The 27641-nt window shown below is 41.1% G+C and overlaps 1 protein-coding gene across 6 annotated transcripts in view; it reads right to left on the reverse strand.

The window, feature by feature from the left end:
- The window catches only part of DUSP16 (dual specificity phosphatase 16), a 68315-nt gene extending 41406 nt beyond the window's left edge, over positions 1 to 26909 (reverse strand). For 2 of the 6 annotated variants that reach the window (XM_062592843.1, XM_062592816.1), the window contains exon 1: positions 26439 to 26909. The gene's annotated coding sequence lies outside the window, so the exon portion shown is untranslated. The other 4 variants (XM_062592823.1, XM_062592844.1, XM_062592839.1 and 1 more) reach the window with 4 other exon arrangements.
- Positions 26910 to 27641: the final 732 nt, after the last annotated feature.

A 27641-nucleotide genomic window follows, 5' to 3' on the forward strand; every position in this document is an offset into this window, starting at 1 on the left:
GAGTACCTTAGGGGAATTCCAGTTGTCAGGTGTTCCCTGAAACTAGACATTTGCAGTAATCCCGTTAAAGAGGCATCTCATTCTGAGATGCATGGGAAGGAAGGGGTGATGGCCATGGCATGGAGTAACTGCTGAATTGCAGACAAATCTCAGCCAGAAAAAAGCTGATGCAGGAAAGTATCTGATCCAGAAGCTGACCCAGAAGACAGGGACACAAACCTCTCACCATGACATAACACAATTCTGATAAGACAATTCAGACACTCAGAACAGAACACATTTTCACATATAATTTCTACCCGCAAAGGCTGTTCTTACAGCCTGCTTCTTATTACAGATGTCTTCAAATTTTCATTTAATTGACAAGACAGTACTAACACGGATTCAGTTCAGCTGGCAAGTGTTTCAATACTTCTAGAGAGACTTGCAGCTATATTAAGAGTCATATATGTGAGAAGCACATACACATGAGAGGCTGTGGTATGTAATCCTGAGTTTTTACCTCCAGGACTGATTCTGAAGGATAAAGATATATGAGGGTGGTCCTTAATCACTTCTTTTATTTGAAGATTGAGGCCAGCGTGGAAAAAGAGCCAAGGAAGGAAGTCTGTAGCACCCTCTCCCCCACCCCCAGCAGGCACACCTTCCTAAACAGCTCCCGAGACATTTTAGAAGGTTAACTTGCAGTTTAATTTAAGTAGTAAGGATGGATGGAAATAAACTGCAATACTCTGTGCTATTAAGTTTTTAGAAGCGACTTAGAAATTAGGTCAGTCTAATTTGTGGCTGATACTTTGTTCTTTCACTCCTATGAACTCACTATGATGTCAGTCTCATGTTCAAACATGCCACATTTAGCAGTGCACAGGCTTCCTGAGAGACTCTTTGAGCCTTCCTTTGTGTACAATACTTCTGCCAGATTCTTAGCTCACACTGCACTGTCTCAGGCATGTCACTCCAGTTTCAAGGGAGTTGCACTGGCTTCCTGTCAAATACTTTTTTAAAATTATTTTACTGACTAAAAGTTTAAGAACATGTGGCATTATTCAAGTCATCTTTTTAGGCCTCAGCTACTTCAGACAACATCCAAAACAACTGCTTGTTACAAGGTCTAGGAAATGGGTGCTTTGAACTATTTCAACCTATTTTTCCCCCAGTAATCTGATCTAAAGAAATGCTAAGTGTCCTTGTATTCTACCTGACCACAGTTAACTTTTGAGGATGCAAAGCATCTCACTGAACTGGAACTTTATAAGACATGCTTCTTATGCAACTGCCCCCGGCCCCCCCCCCCCCCCCAAAAAAAAAAAAAAAAAAAAAAACAACACCCAAGCACAGTCGCATACAGAGGCTAACCTGACTGTGTAACTTGGAATATTAAGATTTCTTTGCAGACTTCATTATTTTTGACATAGAATTCATAAACTTTTTTTAAGCACATTAGCAAAGATGACAGCTTATAGGGCATACGGATATCTAGACAGTTAGTATGGTCAGTTACAAAACTTCAAGCGAGCCTTGGATCCATTAGCAAGCTTTTGAAAGCATCTTTAACTAACCTCAAGTCAAGCAGCTGTTTGAACCAGCATTGTTGCTAGTTTTGCCCAAGTGGCAAAACTAAAATGAGAAAGAGGAGGTTTTAAAAGCAGTTTGTAGTCCATTCCACCCCCTGTCAGTGGACAGTAGGATGCCTCAGCAGGCAGCACACAGCCAAGTGGGCACATACAGCAGGTGGGCAGATCTGTGGCCAGTGGAGACCTATCTCAAGATGCTACCTACCTCTACTCCACAATTCCTCCCACCCCCATCCTCTAGGATGGACCAAATCAACCTTTTATGTAGCTGCTCTCTAATATCAGGGCACAAAAAAAATCCTCAGGAGGGAGAAAGGGGAAAGCCATCTTAAATACAACTTTAAGTAAAAATAATTAAATAAATCAGATGACTGTTCATGAAAATGACCACCTGCAAGCTAGTTACTAACAAGCCTAATTCTCACAGTTTAACTCAGTTTGTACCCATCGTTAAACATCTGTAAGTAACATTTCGTGTGTCTTAACTGTAGTTAATCTGTTTTACATTGCAACAACTGTAACAGAAACTTTCTCCTACAAAACACTCAGAAGAAGCAAAAGAAATGCAATCATTTGTAAGTTGCTTAAGTTTTTCTCTTGGGCCTATACCATGACTCTTGTTCATGTGGCTGCATTTCCTGACTAGTACAGACAGTTATAAATAAATCACTAACATATGAGTATGTTCAAACCAACAGTATACATTCCCCCCCCCCCAAAAAAATTGACACCCTAGGTATGAATACCAAGAAAGAGTCATGGATTATTCAGTTACTAGATTCATGATACATTTTCCCCCACACCTTGACTCCTACTTATTGTTTGCTATTTGATAATTGTTTCTTGCCTCTCCACTGTACAGAATCTATCTTCTTGCACTTCCCTTCCTAAACCAGCTTTTCTCTGAATTATCAAATTGCCCATTTTTATTAACTCAAATGTGATCTAGATTTAACTTTTTTTATTCACTGCTTTTGTTTCAAACTTCAGATAGGATTTGTGTTCCCAAAACCTTGCCTATCTTCCCCAAATTAATCAGAAAAAAAAAACCCAAACAAACAAAAACCTCCCCCATCTGAAAACATGTAGCCATTTTCTTACAATCCTTTCTTAGAACCACTGTCTGAAAAAAGTTTGCATTTTCTGTTAAAAAAATAAAACTCATAAAAAAAAATGAAAGATTCCCTAACAATATTTTCAGATTTAATGAAAAACTTTGATTATTTCCAGATACAATTAAAAATGTATTGCACTGCTGTTGAAATTACAGAACCACAGAGCTAAGAAAAGGTAACGACTTAGTTCTTTAAGCTAAAAAATATTTTTTTCCTTCAATTTCATAATTTGATTTAAAAATACCTGTGACAAAGATGGTAAGTGAGATTGGAGACATTTGCCTATATATAGTTACAACAGCAATAGATACCCTTGATGTTTATTACTTGTTTTGTGTTTTTTTTTTTCTATTTAGATTGTGATTAAATGTTTGCTAGATAGTTTTCCATCTATAGTGGTATATACAACTTGGCTTCTCTACTGGGAATTTTGGCTAATATGAAAAAAATGGCTGATGACTTGAACCACAGAGTAAGAGGACTAATAACAAAATGAAGTCTGTTTCTACCAGTAAATGCCAGAAGCATTTCAGTTATGCAGCTTAGGTGAGAAATCTTTTCAAGAAAGAATTCATCCCTGACTGAAATTGCTCTTCTGTAATGGGATTATAGCATGGGTCAAAGCAAGCAGCAAAAGCATTAAACACAACCACAGAACCAGAGGTCACTACTTGCTTTCCTCAGCAAAGCAATGAAAGAGAAACACTCTTCCTAACCTGCCTTCAGGCATTTTCTTCTGCAGCCGCAACTGGAGGTTCAAGCTAGAGCAACAAGTGCCAAAGCACACACTTAAGTAATTAAATAATCCATAACCTGCGAGCTGGGAAAAGCCAAGCATAAATCCAAAAGCATTTCAGTAACACCTGAATTTTAAGCTGCTTCAGTTCAGGCAAAATAAAAACCATGACTTAAACCTAAAAGAAAATGTATGTAGCCTACTGTAGGCTACAACACGGCCTATCCAGAACTAAAACATTTTTCCTAATATTATTCTCATCATCAACTGAAAGCACAGTTTTGCCCAGATTCAACCTTCTGGCACTTTGTTGAAAATATAATCACATAAGAACTTGAGACCTGGCAGCAGATTTGGCAGGGAGACCACCTGGCATCAAAGGTATGCCTGTTGCTATGCCTATGGCCACATGCCTCAATTTTAGTCAAAAAACAAGCAACTTCAGGATTTTGTTTTTATTTTTTAAATAAAGTGTTTGACAGTTAAGTTCTTCTGAGATTTCACATGCATTCAGCATCCTTCAGCGCAGGGACAGGTTGTCTCTTGTACAATGGAGAGATGCCCAAATCCAAGACTGGGGAGCTAGCTCTGAACCAAACCAACAGAGTTGATGCTCAACTAGCCTTTGATAAGAAGAAAGGTTTATTTGTGCAGGTTTACCCTGTGGTATGACAAAGCTTTCCAAACCCGGGCTAAACACTCTCTCCACAGCACTCCCCAGTGCAGGGTAGATGATGAGGTTCAACATCTCAAGCTGCACTGCCTCCTCCTCACTGCCACTTTTAGAGTGATTTTTTTTCTGCCACTGCTATTGTGTGCCACAGCACCAAGCATCAGAGAAATCAGATGATCTCTTAAGCTTTCATTGTTACTCCTGCTCAGATATGCAGAAAGGATAAGGAGTCAAGAATAAGCCTACCACCCACACAACAAAGTGGTTGCAGACAGCAGTGGTTGGTGTGTCTGTATAAGCACAACGATAAATATGCTAGAGTAACTGAAAGAGGAGAAATACACCATTGTCCCAAAATGATGAATGTGACCACTAGATTTTAATATACAAAACCTGCATCTGTGCCCAGGAGTTTATGTACCTCTGGCTTTTAACAATACTGACTGCAAAGGGAAAATAGAATTATTGCTCCAGTAGTACAACTAGTAGACTTCTGTTGTGTTAGCCTGCAGATCCATACACTCCTGTGGCACAGTTGAAAGAGCACTCTTGTCCCTCCTGCTAGACTGCAGTAGTTTTTTGTGCTTTTAAGGTCAAAAATCAAGGTATGTTTTAGGAACTGCTTCCAACAAATGTCTAGAGTCACATACGTCGAAATTAGAAAACACCAGAGTGTAGATTGCTCATGCAATTTCTGTTCAGCTTCCTTGTTCTTGTGCAGTATAATACGGACGTTAGTTATATGATCATGTTCTGTTCCTTACGGCAGTAGTCATTCAATCATGAGTAATTATTTAACCAAGATCTCATCTGCTTTGCATTCTCATTAAAGAAAGTCTTATGCAAGGTAAGAGCTTGGCTAGGAGTCCTTTATCCAAATGTTCTCTTACTAGTGCTGAGCTACTAGAGACAGATCTTTGCTATTTGTACTTCATAATTTTGCAGCAGACAGACTATGCCAAATCTGAAGAATTTCATCATTAAAAGAAAAAATTTAAACCTAACAGTAGGAAGTACTCTCTATGCTTTGCTGAACTTGTAAAACTATCCTGTACAGACAATTGCAATTAATGAAAGTATTCTTAAGGAAGAAGCTTAGTGGCAACTTTAGAGCCATGGTTTCTCTGCTTTGAGTAGAGGGGAACTAAGAAAACAGCAGGCACTATAATTTCTCTTGCTGTACTTTAGCCATTCTTGCAAGTAAAAGGGACTCCCAACAGAAACAGCACAACTCCAGACTGCAGTGTAAGTGGTATGGATCTACCCAAGGACAACAGCTTCTGTTTCCACTTACACATAGGCAATACCATTACTACCAGAACCAGAGCTTACAACCACAGAAAAGCACAACCCTGTTCTGCATTAGCTACTTAAAGATATTTGAGGTATTTCTTCTGCGAAGTGTGAATAGATAAGCTTGTAAGCTCTAAGAGGAACATCTGAGAAAACGATCATACTGTCACCCTCAAAAAAAAAAAGATAGAGGCACGCAATATATAGCACATTCCTTCACTGCATTTTGTACTTACTGCTATATATAATTCACAAGACTTAAAGCAACAGCTCACAGACAGGCTACTTAACAGTCTAGCTAAATATCTTCTAGCAAAGTTATCTTTTGACAAAATTACAGTCATATCCAAAATTCTTCCAGTCAAAATTCTTTAAGTCAGTGAGCAACTGACTTCAAGTAAATAGTTTACTAACATAAAACATTTCTTCTCAAGGTAAATGAACACAAAGGACCAGAATAATGAAAAACCTTCAATTATGGATGACTTCTTTCGCTGATGCAGTCAAACCTCATAGAATCTGCCACTGATTGCTTACCTATCCACCAACACTAAAGGCAATTTCCAGTGTACTCTAACCAACCCTTGGTCTTTTCAGACATTTAAATGCATCCAAGTGTGTCCATAAGAAAGTTCCTCTAAAGAACAAGTTCCATGTTTGAACTTAGCAATTACACTACCAGTTTCAGATACAAAGTTGCAAAATCCACGTCTAAACTATTGGTGTCCCAAGCAGACATGGTATGTAATATCTACTATGGCAGAAGCATTCACAACTTTACAGTGGAGCAGCTAATGTGCAAGGAGCCTTAGGGTGGGGGTGTGGGTGGGTGTGTGTGTGTGGGTGGGGGTGTGGGTGTAACACTTATCATGTTTACTTAGAAAGGCATCTTCTGATTGTCTCACAGCAATTCAAAGTTGAATAATTATAAAGGAGAAGAGTAACTCTGGGCTACATTTTATGCTTTGCAGGTTTCAACTAAGTCATATTGAGTAAGTGATTAAGGCTCCTGGAAGGCCAAAGCTGGTAATTACGTTACTGCATTGTGTTATCATAATCAATGGTGTTTATCTTTAAATTTTTGTGTTATAACACTATACATGTAGCTAAATCTCTTGAGGTTGATAGCCATACCAAGAGATGAATGAATCTGTGGGTTCCTATAAAAAAAGCTCAATTGAAGCCCACCATTACATATTAGTAACTGGTATAAAAATACAGTGATGTCTCTAAAAATTCAATCACAAAATTTGTCAACTTGTAGCTCTGACTTTTCTAAAAACCAATCTGAAAGTAAATCTGAGTTTAATACATGAATGTGTATTATTTCAGTAAGGTCAGCGAGAACATACTAACAGTAATCAGAGGTGTTGTCTGATAACTTATACAAACTAATTTCTGCTTTATCTTTTGGGAACTGTCAGTAGCCACCACAAGTAATCCCATCACCTTGACACCTCATCTGACTTGACAGCTGTCTCAAAATTTAGATCTGTTACAACCTCCACACCAAATCTAATCACATGTTAAGGAAACTGCCACTGCTTGAAATACAGGCTGGAGGGAAATAGTGGAAAGACAGTAATTAATACTAGAAGTTACAGCTGATAGGCTCTTTTTTTTTTTTTTTTAACTTAGTTTGAAGACGCCATCTTCCACATGCCAATTGTTGGCAGTTCTCATTAAAAATAAATACTTGCTGTTAACAGAAGTGACTGAAAAGATAGAAAACTTATCATGTTACTACACTGTCTTCTAGATTTTAACTACCACTGCATTGCAATCAAAATAGTGAGAGGAAAAAAAAATTAAGAACCTGCCAGTCTAGAAAATGTGTCACTAGCTAATGACTCCACCTAAGAATCAGGTCACATCATTTTTAAATCATTTCTAGTATCTCCTGATGAAACTCAAAAATCTGCTACAGCTCAGAGACACTGCTCTTTACATTCTCCCTCTCATTCACTTCTCTCATTGGAGAAATATCACCAACTTACCTGATCTTCATGATGGATTTCCCCCTAGACCTCTCTATCAGAGCTAGAGCTGCATCCTGTCCATTTTTCTGCTTAGTATTAAGATAGCTTGAACAACATGGATGAAAAATGCTTACATAGACATGTTCTCCCTTCACTAGTAGTGCAGCAACATTTTCCTTGACAATTCTCTTCACACCTACTCAGAACAGTGCAGCAAATGTAATTTTCCAAGCCTTGTTCTTTTGACCAGGCTCTTTTCTGCCTGTACATCTTCCTCTTCTCCCTCCCTTCTATCAAGTCCAACTTAAAACTAGACTTCCAAGACCTATCCCTTATTCGTGCCATCTCTTACTCAGTTCTTAGAGTTTAATTCCCACCTTCAGTTAAATTAAACTGTTGACCTCCCATTACCTACTTGTTGCATTAAAGTGAACACATCTCTGTTTTCTACTTACACAGCCTCTGATGTTATCTCATAATGCCTATCTCACATGCCTTCACAATATTGCCTCAAAAACAAAATACTTCGCCATGATGCTTACAAAAACCTTGGTATCAGTACTAAGATTGAAGCTTATTGTATTGTCCAGCATTGCCTAGGTGAACACCACTACTTTCCACCTCTAGGATCAGTAAGCACAGCAGAACCCTTGGTCTATGACTAGCTTGCTAGATTCTATAATAAATAACTGCCTTATTGCTTAGAAAGGATACTCTAATAGAAAATGCATATTAAGTAGAAATAAGTTAAAATTTCAGTTTTAGATGCCAAAGCAAACAAGATTAGTACCCCATACAGAAAATAGCTGGGTTAATTACCACTTCAGAGATCTACCAAGTATTTGATACAACTAAACTAACGCCTAGGACGTTAGTATATTTTCATTACAACTGTTTTTGAGTAATTGGGCCTCAAGACAGCACTGAGTTTTGCAGAAGATTGCTATCTATAATACCTTCTCTACTTCCAGAGTAATACTTCTTAATCATTTAATTGCACACCAGTGACCTTAACAGAAATGAAGACATTTGTATTTTTATGACAAGTTCTGTGTTTAATGTTTCATACTGACGAATTTTATGTTTGCAGACACACCTTGTGTTTCTGGATAGAATATGTGTTCAAAATAGAAACCTATCAGGAAGGAATTCAGAGATTTATGCTCCTCAAGTGAAGGAAAGACAGCTGTCATAGGAGTGGGGAGCTCTATTAGCACACTATTAGTCCAACCTTTTCTCCTTTAGTTAGTAAAATGGCACTGGCATTGCAAACCGTTTGAGATCTGCTGAAAAGCTCTGTATATAAAAAAAAAAATAAGTGATCATGAAGAATGATGAGGAAGAGCCTTTTCTTAAGGGAAAATAAAAAACAAACTTTAAGACGCATGCATGTGCCTGTGGGAGGAGGGGAAGAATAGTAGAAAGGAGGAAGAAATCATAAGAATCTAGTATCTTTAATCTAATCAAAAAATCTAATCTTTAAGCTAAATAAGTAAGTCTCTTGCAATTCCTACAAACTCAACAGGAATCACACAGTTACTGTGGAAGAGGGGTAAGATTTCAGTCAGCTAAGTTTAGAGAAGGAAGTAAGGGGAATACCGCACCAAAGTGTAAGTGGAATTTAAATTCCACAAAGGAAAACCTACACTGAAATTTAGTCTTTAACCATGACAGAATATGCCAAAGGACGTTTTTCAGTTCCTTGGTTTTTGTTTGTTTGTTTTTACCTGGAAAACATACAATATAAGAAACTAAGCTTTCCCCCTGCTCCTCCCTACAGTAGTTTGTCAGAACACCATTTCAGCTTTTGCATTACAGCTCACCACTAAACTACAACGGCCATAATATAGCTGAGTTCACCACACTTATGGAAAGAATCCTATCAAAACTAGTACCATACTCCTATGTTTCAGAAATGGGGTATTTAAAAAGTCCAAAAGATCCTCAATTCAAGCAAAAGGGAGCAAATTAGAAGCTGTATGTTGAAGCAGCTCCCAACTGAGTCTAAAAGTTACAGAAGGTATACATACCACTTCACAAGGAAAGGGAACAGGAAGCCATGGAAGAAAAGAATCATTATGCTTAAATGGCAACATTTTCATGAGGTTACACAGGCCAAACGAATATATCCCATAAAAATGTGAATCCAAGCCTGGATAAAGAAACAAAAAGCAGAATAAGCCACTAAAGATAGGAGGAAAAGAAAGAGTTTTAGGAGAGCAAAGATCATCAGATCAGAAAACAGACATCAGAATAATAGTACAAATCATACTGGATACAAGGACTGTACTAGTGCACAAAAAAAGTACAATTAAATACTAGCTTGGAAAACAAACAAAAGAAACAAACAAAGATTTATTTGCAAGAGTCTTTCCCACATAGGATGATGGCAAAAGATAACCTCAAGTTAGACCAGAACGAGCTACTGTCAGGACTGATATGTCAAAAGAAGAGGAGATAAAACAAATTGATTAACTAACAATATGTCACCACATCCCCAAGATTTATGAGGGAATTAAAGAATGTAATGCCTAAGCAGATAACAGAAATATGTAACCGCTCATTAAAGTAAGCTATTATATACAAAGGATAGGTACAAAGTGTTTATAAAACACACTACAGGTGATATTAAAAAAAAGCCTCAGTACTAGAAAAGCAGATTTAAGAGTAGTCACACAATCTCTGAAAACCCTAATGACAATTATAAATTGATGTGAAGCAAAAAATAGGGGAGACCACAAAGCTACCCCATCCCTCTGACCCAGACCCACCATTAAAGTTGCCCATGTATCTTTCACCTTGTCAACTCTATTGTCTTTAACTCTTTAAAGGAATTTTATGTAGACTTACTAGAATGTCCATTTTGCAGCCTACAATAAAAAGTCTCAAATAATCCAAATAAAATACAACATTCACAACTATTCACACAAACATTACCCACAATTGATGAGATGGGGCTAAAACAAACAGAAGAGCAATAAAGAAGAAAAAAGAACAAATGGAAGTCTATGTTGCTAGAAACAATATTGGATTAAATTACCTGAAATTAACAACTTTTAATTATTACACCTGACTGAACAGTAGAGCTGTTTCAAGAGAAGGCTACCTCTTTTGACTTGTTCGTACAGATTCACAAGCAAATGTGATGCAAGTCAGCAAACCTCATTCTGCATGATCTGAAAAGGAGTCTCTTCCCTGAATGACACAAGCCCCCAGCTGACAAAATGTCACTAAGAACAAGACTAATGTTGACATGTTCTAGGGATTTTGATTTCATTGGTAGGATGCTCTGGATTCTTATCTGCCCTACACACAATCTCCTGCAAAACCATCTCTTCAAGTGTGGATGCCTGATGCCAAGCATATGTTTATGTTTGCAACATGGCCAGCATGACAAACTGCCATGCAGTAACAGGAGCTCTGTGCAGCAGAACATTTCTAATATAGGCAGGACCCTAACACGATGATTCAGGTATCACCATATAATTACACAAACTAAGTGTAAAGAGCCCTCAAAAAACCCAAACAATTTCAAGATTGAAGGTATGTAAGAAAAAAAGTGCTATAACTAAGAAACCTAAAATACTTTCTGCAGTGGAATGGAAATACAAAATCTAGCTCTAGGTTTAAAAAATTATCTCTCCTAAAACAATAGTCAGAGATAACACAAGCAATGAACAAGCATGGAGAAATGAGAGTTTCATATAACAACACCGAAGAGACTGATACCTCTTAAATTAACAAAGGAAAAAATAAAATAGAGTGGCTAAAAATAAATAATAGACAGGCATTACTAGCCATCCACTCTCAAAGCAGGAAGAGATTTTTCGTTTTTACCTATTTAAGCAAGATATCAAATAAATACTTTCAAGTTTCCAGTATGAAAGGCACTACATTTTCACTTCAATTTTTTTTGAAAGATCAGATAATGACCTTGTATCATAAGCACATTCAATTAGGTAAACTTTGCATTCAGTAATTTTATTTATCCACCTTCTTCAGATAGGAAGTAGCCTTGGTGGTTATAGCTAAATGTTCCATGAAGACCCTGTATCAATTCTTTTTTGATTCATGAGATACATGGACATAGCCCAAGAAGACGTATCTATTTTTCTTTGCTAGTTAACTAATTGCCTTTTTTGTCATATAAAGCAGATAATCATTTTGAATGAATACTGCCAGGGGCACGGATATGAGATGTGACTGAAAGGCTGCCAAAGTTTGTCTGCTCATCAGACCACTACCCTCTACTGCTCTTTCACATGGGTGCTAATGATGTCCAGAGCAAGCTGGAAACAATCAAACAAGACGTCAGGGGTTTGGGCACGGTAGTCAAGGGTCTGGGAGCCCAGGTGGTCTTCTCATCGGTCCCACTGATTAGGGGGAGGCATGGGAGGAGGAGTAGACAAATTTTCCAAATTAACAGCTGGCTGTGCTGATGGTGTTGGCAACAGGGTTTTGGTTTCTGTGATCATGGGACATTGTTTGAAGATCAGCAGCTGGTGGGGAGAGATGGGATTCACCTCACCAAGCAGAGCACATGTGTCTTTGCCAGCAGGTTGGCCAGCCTGGTAAAGAGGAATTTAAACTAGGTAGGAAGGGGGAAGGGGAGAGTCATAGAGAGAGGGTAGTCAATAAAACACAACTCAGGTTGGGGGGGGCCTCCAACGGGTGCATGCAGCTGGGGATGTGCGTGCGGGACATGGCTATGGGGGACCACCCTTACATCCTTCCTGGGAAACCTGCACGCACAACTGCCTCTCTGAAATGCCTCTACACCAATGCACACAGCATGGGGAACAAACAAGAGGAACTGGAGATCTGTGTGCTGTCGCAGGGTCATGATCTCATTGCAATCACAGAGACATGGCAGGATAGCTCGCATGACTGGAATGCTGTCATGGATGGCTACATGCTTTTTTGGAAAGACAGGCCAGGAGGGAGAGGTGGTAGAGTTGGTCTTTATGTGAGAGAGCAACTGGAACGCATCGAGCTCTGCCTAGGGGTGGAGGAGGAGGCAGTCAAGAGCTTATGGGTGAAGATCAAAGGGCAGGCTAGCATGGGGGACACTGTTACGGGTGACTACTACAGGCCACCTGACCAGCAAGAGGGAGTCGATGAGGCCTTCTACAGACAGCTGAAAGTAGCCTCATGATCACAGGCCCTGGTTTTCATGGGAGACTTCAACCACCCTGATATCTGCTGGAAGGACAACACAGCAAAGCACAAACAGTCCCGGAGGCTCCTGCAGAGCATCAATGATAACTGCTTGTCTCAGGTGGTGGAGGAGCCCATGAGGAAGGGTGTCCTGCTGGGCCTTGTCCTCACCAACAGTGAGGGACTGGTTGGAGGCGTGAAGGCTGGAGGCAGCCTTGGCTGCAGTGACCACGAGATGGTGGAGTTCAGGATCCTGCAAGAAAGAAGTAAGGCAATAAGCAGGATTGCAACCTTGGACTTCAAGACAGCAGACTTTGGGCTCTTCAGAGACCTACTTGGAGGAATCTCATGGGTTAAGGCCTTAGAAGGAAGGCAGGATCCAGGAGAGCTGGCTAGTATTCAAGCATCACTTCCTCCATGCTCAAGAGTGGTGCATCCCAAGGAGAAAGAAGTCCAGCAAAGGGGGCAGGAGACCTGCATGGATGAGCAAAGAGCTCCTGGCAAAACTCAGACAGAAGAAGAAAGCACACAGAATAAGGAAGAGGAGACAGGCTACTTGGGAGAATTGTAGGAATGATGTCAGGGTATGTAGAGATGCAGCGAGACAGGCTAAGGCCCAGTTGGAATTGAGTCTGGCAAGGGATGTCAAGGACAACAGGAAGGGCTTCTTCAAATACATCAGTAGGAAGAGGAGGACTGGGGAAAATGTGGGCCCACTACTGAATGGGGCGGGGGCCCTGGTGACAAGGGATACAGAGAAGGTAGAGTTACTGAATGCCTTCTTGGCTTCAATCTTTCCTGCTAAGGGCAGCCCTCAGGAACCCCAGAGCCTGGACATAGGGGAGGAAATCTGGAGAAAGGAAGACTTTTCTTTGGTTGAGGAGGATGGGATTAGAGATCTTCTGGGAAAGCTTGATGTTCACAAATCCATGGGCCTTGATAGGATGCACCCACGGGTACTGAGGGAGCTGGCAGGTGTTGCTGCCAGGCCACTCTCCATCATCTTTGAAAGGTCCTGGAGAACTGGAGAGGTGCCTGAGGACTGGAAGAAAGCCAATGTCACTCCAGTCTTCAAGAAGGGCAAGAAGGAGGACCCAGGCAACTATGGGCCGGTCAGCCTCACCTCCATCCCTGGAAACGTGATGGAACAGCTCATTCTGGATGTCATCTCCAGGCATATGGAGGAAAAGAAGGTGATCAGGAGTAGTCAGCATGGATTCTCCAAGGGGAAATCCTGCTTAACCAATCTGATAGCCTTCTATGATGGAATGACAGGCTGGGTAAATGAGGGGAGAGCAGTGGACGTTGTCTGCCTTGACTTCAGCAAGGCTTTTGACACCGTCTCCCATAACAACCTCCCGGTTAAGCTCAGGAAGTTTGGGCTAGATGAGTGGACAGTGAAATGGACTGAGAACTGGCTGAAAGGCAGAGCTCAGAGGGTTGTCATCAGTGGCACAGAGTTTAGTTGGAGGCCTGTGGCCAGTGGTGTCCCCCAGGGCTCAGTACTGGGGCCAGTCTTGTTCAACTTACTCATCAGTGACCTGGATGAAGGGACAGAGTGCCTCCTCAGCAAGTTTGCTGATGATACCAAGGTGGGAGGAATGGCTGATACACCTGAGGGCTGTGCTGCCATTCAGAGAGAGCTGGACAGGCTGGAGAGCTGGGCAGAGAGGAACCTCATGAGGTTCAACAAGGGCAAGTGCAGGGTACTGCACTTAGGGAGAAATAACCCTATGCACCAGTACAGGCTGGGGGCTGACATGCTGGAAAGCAGCTCTGCAGAGAAGGACCTGGGAGTGCTGGACAACAAGTTGACCATGAGCCAGCAATGTGCCCTTGTGGCCAAGAAAGCCAATGGTCTCCTTGGGTGCATTAGGAAGACTGCTACCAGCAGGTCCAGGGAGGTGATCCTGCCCCTCTACTCAGCCCTGCTGAGGCCACATCTGGAGTAGTGCATCCAATTCTGGGCTCCCCAGTACAAGAGAGACATGGAACCACTGGAGAGAGTCCAGCGTAGGACTACAAAGATGATCAGAGGAGTGGAGCATCTGCCCTATGAGGAATGGCTGCGAGAGCTCGACCTGTTTAGCCTGGAGAAGAGAACACTGGGGGCGGAGGGGGAGGTGTCTTATCAATGTGTATAAATACCTGAAGGGAGGGTGTCAAGGGGATGGGGCTAAACTCCCATTTTCAGTTGTCCCATGTGAAAGGACAAGAAGCAATGGCCAAAAACTGAACCACAGGAAGTTCTGCTGGAATATGAGGAGGAGTTTCTTCACTGTGAGAGTGACAGAGCATTGGAAGAGGTTGCCCAGAGAGATTGTGGAGTCTCCCTCTCTGGAGATAGTCAAAGCCCGTCTGGATGCTATACTGTCTAACATGCTCTAGGTGACCCAGCTTGAGCAGGGGGGTTGGACTAGATGATCTGCAGAGGTCCCTTCCAACCTTACCAATTCAACGATAAGCAGTTCTGGACAGAGTGTGTTTGCATGTACACACATATGTATAGTGTCCTGCCATTGTTTTTAAAAACAAGACAAGCACTCTCACAGAACTACAACTTCTACATTTGGCAGATCACACATAAGCAAGACATTTAAGTGGAATGCAGAGCTCTTTTAGCTCTAGACACCAATTCCAATCCAACTGGAGCACGCAATGACAAAGAAAATGTTGCTATTAGGCTGTTAGCTTGAATTTGTGAAATGGTTCCAGTCTAGCTTCCTGTGGACAAGCCCATGTAATGAATGCACTTCTTGCTGCCTCAGCAGAAAAACAAGCTTAAAAGGAAATTCCTCTTGAGTCTCAACAATTCATTTCAGATTGCCGTGAAATGTAATGGGCATACACACACTGCAAGATCCAGGTAGCTCCAAGAATACCACCAAAAGCTCTCTGGTTTGTGAAAGCCCACAAGCAAGGGCAAAAGACTGGATTCTGAAACAAGAAGAAATTCTTTTTTTGGAGCATGCCTGGCAAACCACTGAGCCTGTTCATATACCTTCAACAAGCAGCAATGTGAATAGGAGGCAGAGCCCATCGCACATAACTTGGCTGCTTGAAGAACTGCTTTTTCAGAATCTCGTGCATGGAACAGGGCAGAATGAGTGATAACACTCTATGGCAGCTTACAGCAACGTAAGTCAGGGCAACCATTCCCCTGTGCCAGCTCATATATTAATACAGTAAGTATATTCAAGGACTTAAATCATTCACAAACTAACTTGGGGGGTGGAAGCCTCCCCCCTCCCCCCCCCCAAAAAAATCAAAATTACTTTTTGGTCATTTCTGGCTCCCTGCAAGACCCTTAGAGCCATTGAAAGGGTGAACCTGCAAGGATGATAGCTAGAAAGGTGATAGAAGAATCACAGTAATTCTGACTTTATTTGGTTTTATCTGCCATAGAAATACATACTTCATTGAACTGACTTGGCAGAGCTCCACCAGTTTCAGTGGAGTCAAGCTAAGGTTCTACCATTTCACTTTTATTGCTACTGGACTTGTTTCTTTTGGTCTATTAGAGTACAGCAAGTTGGCTATAAACCAGAACAAGGCAGAGAATGATCTACAGGGTATTTTCCTTCTAGAATTTCTCTATGGGTTGAAAAGGTATGCAATTTAAGGTTTGTCATAGAGCAAATGACCACCTAAAGCCTACAGAGCAGTCTTTTCAAGGGATTTCCAGTCTGCTTCAAATAAAAGACAAACAGGATAGCTCAAACAACAAAATAGGCTACTTGTGAGATAATTCTCTGACTCAGTCTAAAGCCTGAACACTCAGAGAAACTACTTTTGCAGCAGACTCAAAGCAGTAACTAGGGGCTGAGACAAGTAGCTGGAGGCAGTAACCTCTTGTACTAGCACAGCTGGAAAAAAGACATTGTCAATAGTCTTTCTTTAGACTACTGTTCTTCTGCTTTGTATGTTTAGATTGAAACTACTTTGGACACTGACCAGTTGTGTTTATAGAGCACTCACTCCAATGGAAACACATAACATAACCCAAAAATGTTAGAAGACAAACAGCAGAAACAGGGGAAGCATATAAATTTGTACTTTTAAGGTAGGCAAGAGAGAATTACTCTCATGAACTGGATATATTTAAGAAGCAACACTGTTCACTACTGATGTGCAGCATAATACAAAATTTGACAACTTATTTAAGATAAAAACTTCTCTTTCACCTACAATAGCTACATACTTGATTTTAAAGCTTCGAACAATAAACTACTACTAACATTAAGAAAAACAGCAATTCATAACGAAAATGTTTAGATAGATGCATTGCAAGATGTCTTTACAGGGGAAGCATGCTATTTAAGACCTAAGTGTCTGAATTCTTTACATTTCCAAGACAGAGAGAGGCAACATTTTGAAATCAAAACATTCTTAAAAATTTGTAAATGCCTAACTATATAGAAAAAAAATACACATACTCCACATTAACCTCCAAACAGCCAGTATGTATTCGAGTCCTGCACTTAAAGATATGAATATGTATCTCCAACTAAATGAGTAAGAAAGCAAAATAGGCACTCTGAATGGCAAAATGCACAACAGCATGCTCCCCAAACAATTTTCAAACAAATTAGAGTTTAACAGCAATTTAATTTAACAGCAATAACAGCAACCTTTACATGATATTTTCTAGTACACAAATAATATTTACTATTAGGAACTCACTGGAAATTACACCTTTCCCTGTATTTCCTATGACTCATTATTAGACTTTATTTAAACAGCCTATCAAATGCCTTTTCCTCACATACACAGAAAAAAAATTTGTTGTTATATACCAGTGTCAGTATAGCACTACTAGTCAAAGTGGAACATTGCTATCCTGTTGTCATCCTAGAACTATGTTTCCTATGAGTTAAAGAGCTTGTTGTAGATTGCCACTAATGTATATATTTTTTTTTGATAGTTTTCATCTCTGTTGCCTCCAACTTCCCCCCACCCCCAATATTAGCCTACAGGGTATATTTCTCCAAAAAACTTGGAGCAATATCTTTTCTTTTCCATTATTCCCTATTCATTCTTTCTCTCTCTCCACTTATACACCTTATGCATATTTCTCTCTTCTGGTGTTTTTAATAAGCAGTGAAAACAGTTGACCCTAATACCACACAGACTTCAGAACTGGACATACAACTTTAAACTTCAGCAACAGAAAAAGATGAGCCTGAATGTTTTTCTACTCTAGTGCAACTTAACAGCACTTAGAGTAACCACAGAACGGTTAGAGCTTTGTCCACAGACATCAGAAAATAGCACTGCATTTCAAGTTCAGTGTTTTAACATAAATCAGAATAAATTCTGCAGAATTCTAAATTCAAGGAAGCCTATTTTAACTATTGTAGGTGAAGCTCAAAGAGGCCGTTATTTGTTGGCAGGTATTACCTTATCTTTATAATGATCCAGAGCAGCTGATCTATTTGACCTCATCCCTCTTCATCCCTCCAAAAACGTAACACTACTTTCTATCAATAGGAAGACTTCTCCAGCTGTGTTTTAATGTAAAACAGTTGACATCTGAAAAGGAGATATTTTTCAAGGAAGTTACATTTGCATATTTAAGTTTTACTGACATATCCTCAGAAAACAGGTAAACAAGCAAAGAAAAGAACATTTGGCTGTACTGAAAAGCAACATTACTGGTTATGCCAAATATTAAGGTCTCAGCAGAAATGCCTTATTTGGCTGCATTTAAACAAAAAAAAAATTGCATGTGTGCTTTTATCTAGTTAAGCAAAGATGTGAAAATACATGTTATTACAAGATATTAGAGAAGTTCCAAGTCAGGGAAAGCATAGTATTAAGTGATTTTTCCTTTTCTTAGGACTTCTAATGTCTATCACAGGCCTTTTTTTTTTTTTTTTTTTTTCAAATCGACTCTAGACCAGAAACCACACATGCTAATACTAACGTTCAACTATTCATTGAACATATAAGCACACAAAAAGTTAAATCCTCAACATCCTACTTCCCCAGCCCCAAAGTTAATCCATAACACAATTTCTTGGTTTTGAAATAGTAAGACTTAAGCCATCAAAGCCATCTTGATTTTTCAGTTACCTATCAATCCATGAAAGCCTTTTTTCTGCCAAAGTAGATAGCCTTTTCCAGAGTGAGTGGGAAGAGGAGAAAGGACTTGACAGCTTTCAAAAATTCCCCAAAATTCCCCTTTTTGTGTGCCTGTCACTAATCAGCATGTAAGAACAGATAGCTCAGAAGCCTCCTGAAAGGAGAAAGACTGAACTTTCGGCCTGAATCTGTTCCCCCTTTCTCCACCCAACCACCTTTCCTATTGCATTACATCTTTGTTGTTGACAAACAGTGGACTTAAGTCAAGGGCTGAAAGGAAGATTGGGTAACATAAAAACCTTGCAATCTATGCCACAGCTCAGTTAAAAATATCGAACAATTATTAGCTGAACCATCTCAAAAATACTGTAACTAAAAGAAAAAAGATTTAGCTTTAAAGCACAGACATATTTTCACTTAGCTATGCAGACATTTCATAGCCACTTTGCCATATCTGGCTGTTTGAATAAAAATAGCTAAGGTGCTTGCTTGTTATGCCATTAAACAAAGTGCACAAAGGAATTGCCAGTACTGGTTTTGTCCATTGAAGGCAATGGTCATTAATAGCTTGTACTTGCAGAAGGCTGTCAGAGGAACAGAAGCTTAAGCTTCCTCCACATTTTTCTGTATGTTTAACCACAGATGAGACAGCAGGGGAAAAGATACTATACATTTCTTCATTCCAGAATGGGTCACACCTGCAAGATTGCTGTTAAGTCATACATGTCTCAATTACAGAGAAAAAGATTTAGTCCTATAAATTTGAGTGGGCAAAAAGATGTGGTACTCTTCATGGCAAGAGTACCTTGGTAAAATACACAATGATGTAGGTTAGTATTTCTGGAAGGTTTTTTGCTGCCTTGACTAATATCTCAGAGATTAGCACACCACTTTTATTACTGTTCTTTCTGATCTTAGATCTGAAGGAGTTAACTTTCAGCAATATTCCCTGTGAAAGAGGGAGATAGGCAATGAATGGACTAAGCATACAATCATGCCTAGGCTAGATGAACAGATTTTTCAGACGTCTTCAAATAGGTCCATGTGGAAATCACAAAAATAGGCTAAATACACCACACTGAGGAAACAGGCTATGTCAACTGGATGATATCCAGGCCTGGATCATCTAACAAGCAGACTGGAAGACACGAAGCTGACAACATGCTCACAACATGTTAACCACGAGAAATCAGAATTTTCACCAGTTATACTGGAAAGGGGGTAAACAGGAGAGTAGACTCCACTGACAAGAGAGATTGGGGCAGATTGGGGGTGGGGGAACACCATACATACTCATATGAAAAGTTTCTTCAAGGAAAAGAAGAAAAAAGGGGAGACAAACAAAGAGTGGCAAGCAGAAGTACAAGTACAAGCAGGTTTACTGTCTGTCTAAATTCACCCAATCTCCTGCTCTCTCAGATATTAAAAAGACATAAGATCTTACCAGCCTTCATATAGACTGTGTCCATTTGCCTGCAGCTGCTATGTTTCCTGAAAATACGTGATTATGAACATAAAAGAACAATCACTACTGATTACTTATTTTCAGTTAAGACCTCAAAGCACACTCTGCATAAAGCTTGAGCCTTTTAAGAGCTCTTAGGAAACTGAAGTGACGCAGGATTAGCTTGGCAGAAGGGGGAAGAAAGTACATGGTCCTATTTCTTTGAGAAATGACTTGCCATCAGTGCAGAACCCTAAACAGATTATGAGAAAAGATATCGCCATAGCCTACCCTCATTTTGGAGCACATCTGTCTTATACCAGGGACTTAAGAGAGGCAGAGGGAGCCCTACAAAGGTGGGGACACCATGTGCCTTTTCCTAACCTGGATTCAATCAGGTGTGTAACCTCAGCTTTAATCCAGAACTAGCAACATGGCAAGCCACTGAACTAAAATTAGTGATAAGCTATTTTCCAGGAATATTTTTCCCTCCTTACTCAAAAACTGGCAAAGTTTTGAGTCATGAGAAGTCAGGCACTTCTTTGTTTAAACCAAGCTGAAGTTTATTCTTATTAGAAAAACTTGCAGAACAAACAGAATTTAGTACCTAAATTCCCTAATTTTAGTAAGGTACTTTGAGTACAACAGGGTCAGAGGAGAGAAACTTATGAGAATGCTCCTTTCCCCTCTGGCTCTCTTCCTCCCAGTTTTCTAGAGTTCAAATGAACTCCCAGGAAACTATCAGGAAGAGCAGAGCTGGAAAGCAAAGAACATGCCAAGACCCAGCACTAAAAGCATGATTTGTAAAGAAAGAAACAAACAAACCCCAAATGCTAAGCAGGTTCCCACCTGTAAGCAAATGCTTGTGGGAACTGTATAGATGATAGGTGCTATACTTATTCCAGATAGCATTAATATAATGAACTGGAAAAGAATCTCATGCCCATTGCTCATTGTTTAGGCAAATATTTTCTCAGTGCTTACTATCCATTTTTGAAATAGAGGGCTTGTTTCAGTAGTGCGTTGGCCTCTTGCAAGAAGGCCTCTCAGGTGTAGGTTAGACTCTTTGGATGCATTTTGGAAGACAGCTGGCTCCCACATTTAAGGGCTACACAGGATTGAATAGGCTTACCAAAATATGTACTATCAAGAAAGTCACTCCCCTGCAAGCACCGTCTTGCAGTTGTATCACTGAGTAGAAACCCAAGCCCTGGCATGGCATTTGAGTCTTTAAAGTCTGGGGTGAATGATTCGTACTCACATCTAGCAATCAAGAAACCAAAACAACATTCAGGCTATTAAAAATGTGGTGCTGTTATCCCTAACATTTTGAATTATTCAGCCTTTAAACATGCTGAGAGTTCAGTAGGAGAAAAATACAGTACTGAATCAACTTTATCTGGAATAGTGTGGGGGGAGGGAGTTGCTCTCCTATTTTGAGAGCAACATCTATGCTATATATGCAGAACCAAAGCCTTTTAATCCAGCAGGCTGAATACATACTAGTTATTCAAACTCAAGAACATGTGCATAAAAGGAATTTCATACAATTAGTCTCTATTGTCCTGATTTTATACTGTTTTATGTTCTCATTCACATGCTGCTATCATTACACACTCAGACCCATCTTTTTTGCTTCCCACAATGTTTTCAGTAACATAAAAACATTAAGACAAGCTCGCAAGACAAAAATAAATAAAGAAATAAATTAAATAAAGGATTTGTACCAACCCCTGGGCCATGATTTAGTCAAACAGACTAATTTCATAGATCATTACAGTACTGCAAAATCAAGTGAAACACACAGGTAACACTGGCTTAATCTTAACATTAAATACCTTGTCTCATAGTTTCCTGCTAACTGTAACAGTTATGATTTGATGAAGACAAGTTTTATAGTATTTTAGTAGGCTATCACTCTGGATAACATGTAAAAAGACCTTATGGAAGAAAAAAATAATGGCATTTATTCTCAAATAATGAAAATCTCTGTACATCTCCACTTGTGTATCATGATTTGCTAAACAACTGACAGAAGTTTATAACTTGAGCCAAAATAAGAGCACAAACATGTTTGAGGAGGTCTGCGCAAGGAATTGATCCTACTCTCTGAAAAACAGACTGAGGACTGATATTACATGTAGTAAAATTTAGTAACACAACTAAAAAAAAAACTGCTTAAGTTATTGTCACAATGTAACCCATATATAAGGCCATATATAACCAAAGAGCAGAAAAAACTAACTTCCTCACAGTAAAGGACCTTGTTTCTACATTTGCTTTCATATACTCATGCACCATAAGTGTAATAGCCTCACACAGTACAAGAGCAGAAAAACAGCAGCACAGGTTAGGGAAGGTTAGTCTCAGAACAGATCATCCAACATCCCTGCATCCGTACAGGAAACCTCCTATCATTGTGACAACACTCTTTTCCCTCTTTACTACCCTCACCAATTACTAAATTTTGTTTTTTCACCTGCAGGACCATTTCATAGGGACCTAAAGATGCCAATCTTCCCAAAGCCAATTTTGAGTAGGTCAGTCTTGGCTCAGTAGCAGACCACATAGTGCAGCAAAAGGAAACACAAGGCCTTGAACTCATGCCTGTCTCCCCTTCTGTCCTCCATACACATATATGCAGACTGTCTTTAATTGCTGAGGAAAAGTAATTCACTGTTGGTGAACAAGATCTCCACTGGAGACTACAATAGCTGCCAACAGGCCATAAGCAAACTAAGAACTGCTCTGATTACACAAACCCTGAAGTTATGAAGCCAAACTTTACCTTGCCTGCGTACTTCAGGTTTCCTTCAGGTATTATAGGAAGTTACAGAGTAACTATAATGGAGATTTCGTATTTAGAACTGTGAAACTAATACCAATCTAGAGATCAGATAAGGCAAGGAAAAAAGTGGTAATATTAACTTCCCTGTTCCAACAGCATTCTTCAACCAAGAGTAATACTGTAATACTACAAGGCATTTCAGATTCCAGGCTTGTTTCTTCACCCTCCAGAACCAGTTTTATCTCAACTAATTTTGACATCAGTGCAGTGATGCCATTCTGTAAGTGATGCAGAAGAACTGAGGTTGGGTCTATCAGATAGCCTCAAGGAAGTAGTCTGAGGTTGTGTGTTCACTTCTCCCTCACACTGACAACTTCTGGTCTTTAGTATTGCTGGCTTTAGTCCAGGCAGACATTCTGATTCTCATCACCAGGTCACCCATCACCCATGACTTCTGATTCACAAAGCAGAAGCCATGTATGCCACTGACAGCCAACTGACAGCCACAAAGAAAGCTGCATTACTCTTCATTAATGCAAAGAAACACTGAATAAATCAGAGAAGTAAAAAACTAAGTATTGTTATTTAAAATAGTCTACAGAAACTCTCCATGTCACTACACCAAATTTGGAAGCAATCCATAAGGAGTTGTAGGGAAAGAGAATGTTCCACTTCAACACATTAAGGACACAGCTACATTTTTACCCAACAAATGAGCTTATCAATATATATTTTTTTAAACAACCATGAGTACAGTACTACAAAACTATGGACAAAATACTACAAGATAGCAAGTAATTTTTAGTCAGTTGACCAGTAAAACAGCAAATTTGTAGAGATAGATTCACAGGTCAAGCTCAGATTTCTTTCCAGAGGTGAAGTAAAAGTAAAAACACCACAAAAACAAAAGGAAGGGATGTGCCAATCCTCCCACCCCTCATTCTTTTACAATACCCACTACATGCAATCTGGGTATTAAAGATTGTCAGCACTTCAAGAACACCCATGCTTTTTGACTGTTCTTACATACAATAAATAAATAGATAAATAAAGCCATAGAAAGTTCAGCAGAAATAAACAAGTGAAAACTGTCCTCCTGACCCAGTTTCCTTGGGGAAGAATGTTTAAGGTGTGCTTAGTACTCTGCCTGACTTTGCTTCCCCACACACCTCCAGCCACAAGGACACAAGCCCAGGACTCCCACGGCTGTTTGCCATAGCCGGTTGTACAGGCACATGGCAACTACAGCCACAATCCCATCCATGGGCACAGACCTGAGGTTAGATGGCACTGGTGAGGGAAAAAGAATTTCTAGTGGAATCCATTTAACACATTCCTGAAGAGCTTCTGCCACTTTGGTTCCCATGGACAGTTGAAGCTATTCTCGTTAAAAGCAAACATCCTTGCTAGGCTAGCTGCCTTTAGTGAAAGGAGAGCGTGCGTTTCACAGAAACAAAGGTAAATTGAGCTCGTTTTCCTCCTACAGAGCTGTCCTGGTGTGTCCAAAACCAATTTTGTTCCATTATATCTTCTTAGGTAGCTAACAAAACCAGACCTACTGGAATAGGAATCTATTTATGTATCTTTATATAAACATGTTGAGTTTAAAATGCTTGGTTTGGTTTTCTGGACCTTTGCACCTGTATTAAACCATAGAGCATTTTTGCAGCTATCACCTCTAAATTAGCACAAGAACTGGCACCTTCTCAGCTTCTTTTACTGATTTGCTTATTTAAAAAGAGACATTAAAATTGTCCATTAACATATACTGAAGCACTAGTGTGTTAAACAAACATAATGACCTGAGTTTATTACACCTCAGACATTTTTATAGATTAATTCCTAACATTATTAATAAACATATTTAGTAAATGCATGATTTACTTTAGAATATCACTATTAGTTATATCTTCACTGATGAAACATTAAAGCTAAAAATACATTTACAACCTCCCTGTTGCATGTTTCCTCCAGATTCAAACAAAAAAACCCCAACCAACACAAACAACTGTGATTAATGCTCCAATTTCTAACAGGCAGCAAGATGAACACCACAAAAAACCCTAAGATTTAATATTTTTCCACCTACCGTCAAAACACTAGAGCCTAAATCAACTCCTGTCTGGTCAGCTGGGACTCTGTAAGTTCTGTATCTATCAGACCACATACTGCCAGGAATAGCATAAATCCTAAAGCTGGGAATACAAGATGATTTGGGTTTTTTGATTTTTTTTTTAGTTACTGAAAGGTCCCCCAAAATGCCCCTTCCAGAGCAAAACAGTTCAAACTGCTTTTAGCTTTCAAAATGAGCACAGATGTATTTATTCTGTTGGGTATACACATGATGTTTGAACAAAAAAAAGTTAGTCATAGGTCAGGCAATAAAGCTTACTATGACTACACCCTTCACTTGAAGGAAAAGTGGAAGATCAATTTCTGTTTCAGCCAACCGAAGTAACAGAAGAAAGTGAATTTGCCTTGATTTTGTAAGCTAAAGCCAGCTTCCTACAGTCCATGTGACATGTAACAATGCTTTTGGATACTGAAAAAATATCCTACTATGGATCAGGCTCTGCAACAGGCACATCCTGTGCACCTTGTTCAGCACACACCGATGGGTAACAGCATTTTCCTGGTCCACGTAGCTTTTATACACACAGACATACATACAAAATTGTAAGATGGAAGATAACATCTGGCAGGCCCTGTACCAGCACAAGCCACAGAATTATTTGGTTTTGAGATTGAAGTATCAGGTTGATGCTTTGCACAGCCCTCCATTTTGTCAGCTGCCTCAATTTAAACGTCTCACCACCACCACCAAGTTCAAGGCAGGACTTGAAAATTTCTTTGGGAATCCCCAAGGGGCTGAAAAACCTACACGATCACGATCGTTTCAACAAGCAGCTCCCACTCACAGCTCGCTGAAGTTTAGAGACCCCAACGCACACATCAAAGCTTAGCAGCAACCTCCCCTCGCCACCCCTACTCCCTCAAACATCCCCTGCAGCTCCCTTCCAGCGCAAAGTTACAGAAGTGGGACTTTCACGCATCTTTTCCAGCACCGAGTCGAGTCCCCATCCCCGCACAGAGCGGGCCCAGCTTACTTCCCTTCCTCTAGGATAAGGGGCAGGTGGATAGGTACCTTCCCAAAGGTAAACGGTGGGGGAGAGAGGCCAGAGAGCCGCGGGGAGGCGGGTACGAGGGTTCCTCCCCCTTCCCTCCACGGCGCCCCCTTCTCCTTACCCGGCGCGGAGGCAGAAGCAGCCGGAGCCGGCGGGGCCGCGGCCAGGCGGGAGGACATGCGAGGCGCGGGCCGGCAGCTCGCCCGCCCCTCTGCTCCCCGCCCAGCCCTGCCCCACAATTCTCCCCCTTCCCCCCCCCCCCCTCCGCGCGCGCCCGGCCTGCCCCATCACCACATGGGCCGGTCTCACCCCGCCAGCGACGTTTTAAAGAGACGCGGAGGGGCACAGGGGGAGGCCGCCGCGTTCCCGCACAGCGGCCGGGCGGGAGGCGGTAGCAGCGGGATAGGTCGCTGGCTCGCCCCGGGAGCACTCGGCACCCTCCTCTTCCCTGCTCTCTGCCCGACACTTACTGTTTTCACACCACCACCACCTCTTTTTCTCCCTGGTTTGTCCCCTTTGGTAGGAATAAAAGTTGCCACCAGCCTCTCTCCGCTGCTGCCAGAACCAACTTTGTCTCCTTCCAGCCGCTGGGAAAGCTCCTCTTTCTCCTTCTTCTTGAATAATAGTAATAATAAAACCTGTAACTAAGAAAGCATCTCCTCTGGTCTTTTTACGAGGGGAAAGCTTGAAGGTGAAAGGGGAGAGAAGGAAAAAGGGAACATTTAGAGTTTTTTTTTTTTTCCCCTCCTCCCCCAGATGGCTTGAGAAAATTAAAAAGGACAGTGATCCAGGAGGTGGGAAGCAGGACCGAAAAGCTGAGGAAGGGCAGAGAAAGTAGCTAGGGTTTTTTTCCTCCTAAGAAGTCATAGGTTCCCTAAAGGAACCAAACAATTACTAATAAATTGTTAGATCAAACAGATATGGGGGGGGAGAGAGAGAGAGTTTTGCTGGTCAGTAAACTTCAAGCTGCTGGGATGAGGTCATTGGTGTAAAAATAAAGCGATGGCGTCATTTGAAACCAATCCCAGTGAATGAACTAAGCCGGGGGAGGAGGGGGGAGGGAGGGAGGGAGGGAAGGGAGAGAGAGAAGGAAAAAGGCGTAGGGGAAAGGACCGCAGAACCGTGCGAAGGGACGAGCGCCGCCGAGCGGGATGGCGGCGGGGACCTTAAGCTCCCACGGTGTGCCGAGGCCCGGCAGAGGACAGGCGCTGCTCGCCCCCGCACTCCCGTTTAGGAGTGGGGGGGGGGGGGGGTGGGGGAGGCTGGGCTGGCCCCGGGGCGGAGCCACCCGAGGAGCCGCAGCAGCGGCCCTGGCCTTTTCCCCGCCCGCCTTCGCGCCTCCTTGCGTCGCGGCCGGGCCTGCCCTGCCCACTTCCTCCTCCTCCTCCAGCCCTTGCTCCTCTGTCCTCCCTTCAGCCAGCCTCTTGCTACCTGGTTTCTCCTTGACACCTCTGTTCTCTCCTGCTCCCCCCGCCCACCCTAGCAAGGCATAGCCCCTCCCTGGGTCCCCCAAACCAACAGCTTTGCTAGAATAGAAGAATGATCCCTGCCCATCATCCATCCCCACCTAGCCAGCACTCCTGTGCATGCCCTGCATCTGTTGATGGTCTGTGTGCTTTGGAGAGGCCTCCACCACTCTCCCCGTGTGCAACAGTTAAATCATTAAGATGACG

Source organism: Rhea pennata, chromosome 1, assembly GCF_028389875.1.
Source record: "Rhea pennata isolate bPtePen1 chromosome 1, bPtePen1.pri, whole genome shotgun sequence".
In the NCBI taxonomy this organism is placed as follows: domain Eukaryota; kingdom Metazoa; phylum Chordata; class Aves; order Rheiformes; family Rheidae; genus Rhea; species Rhea pennata.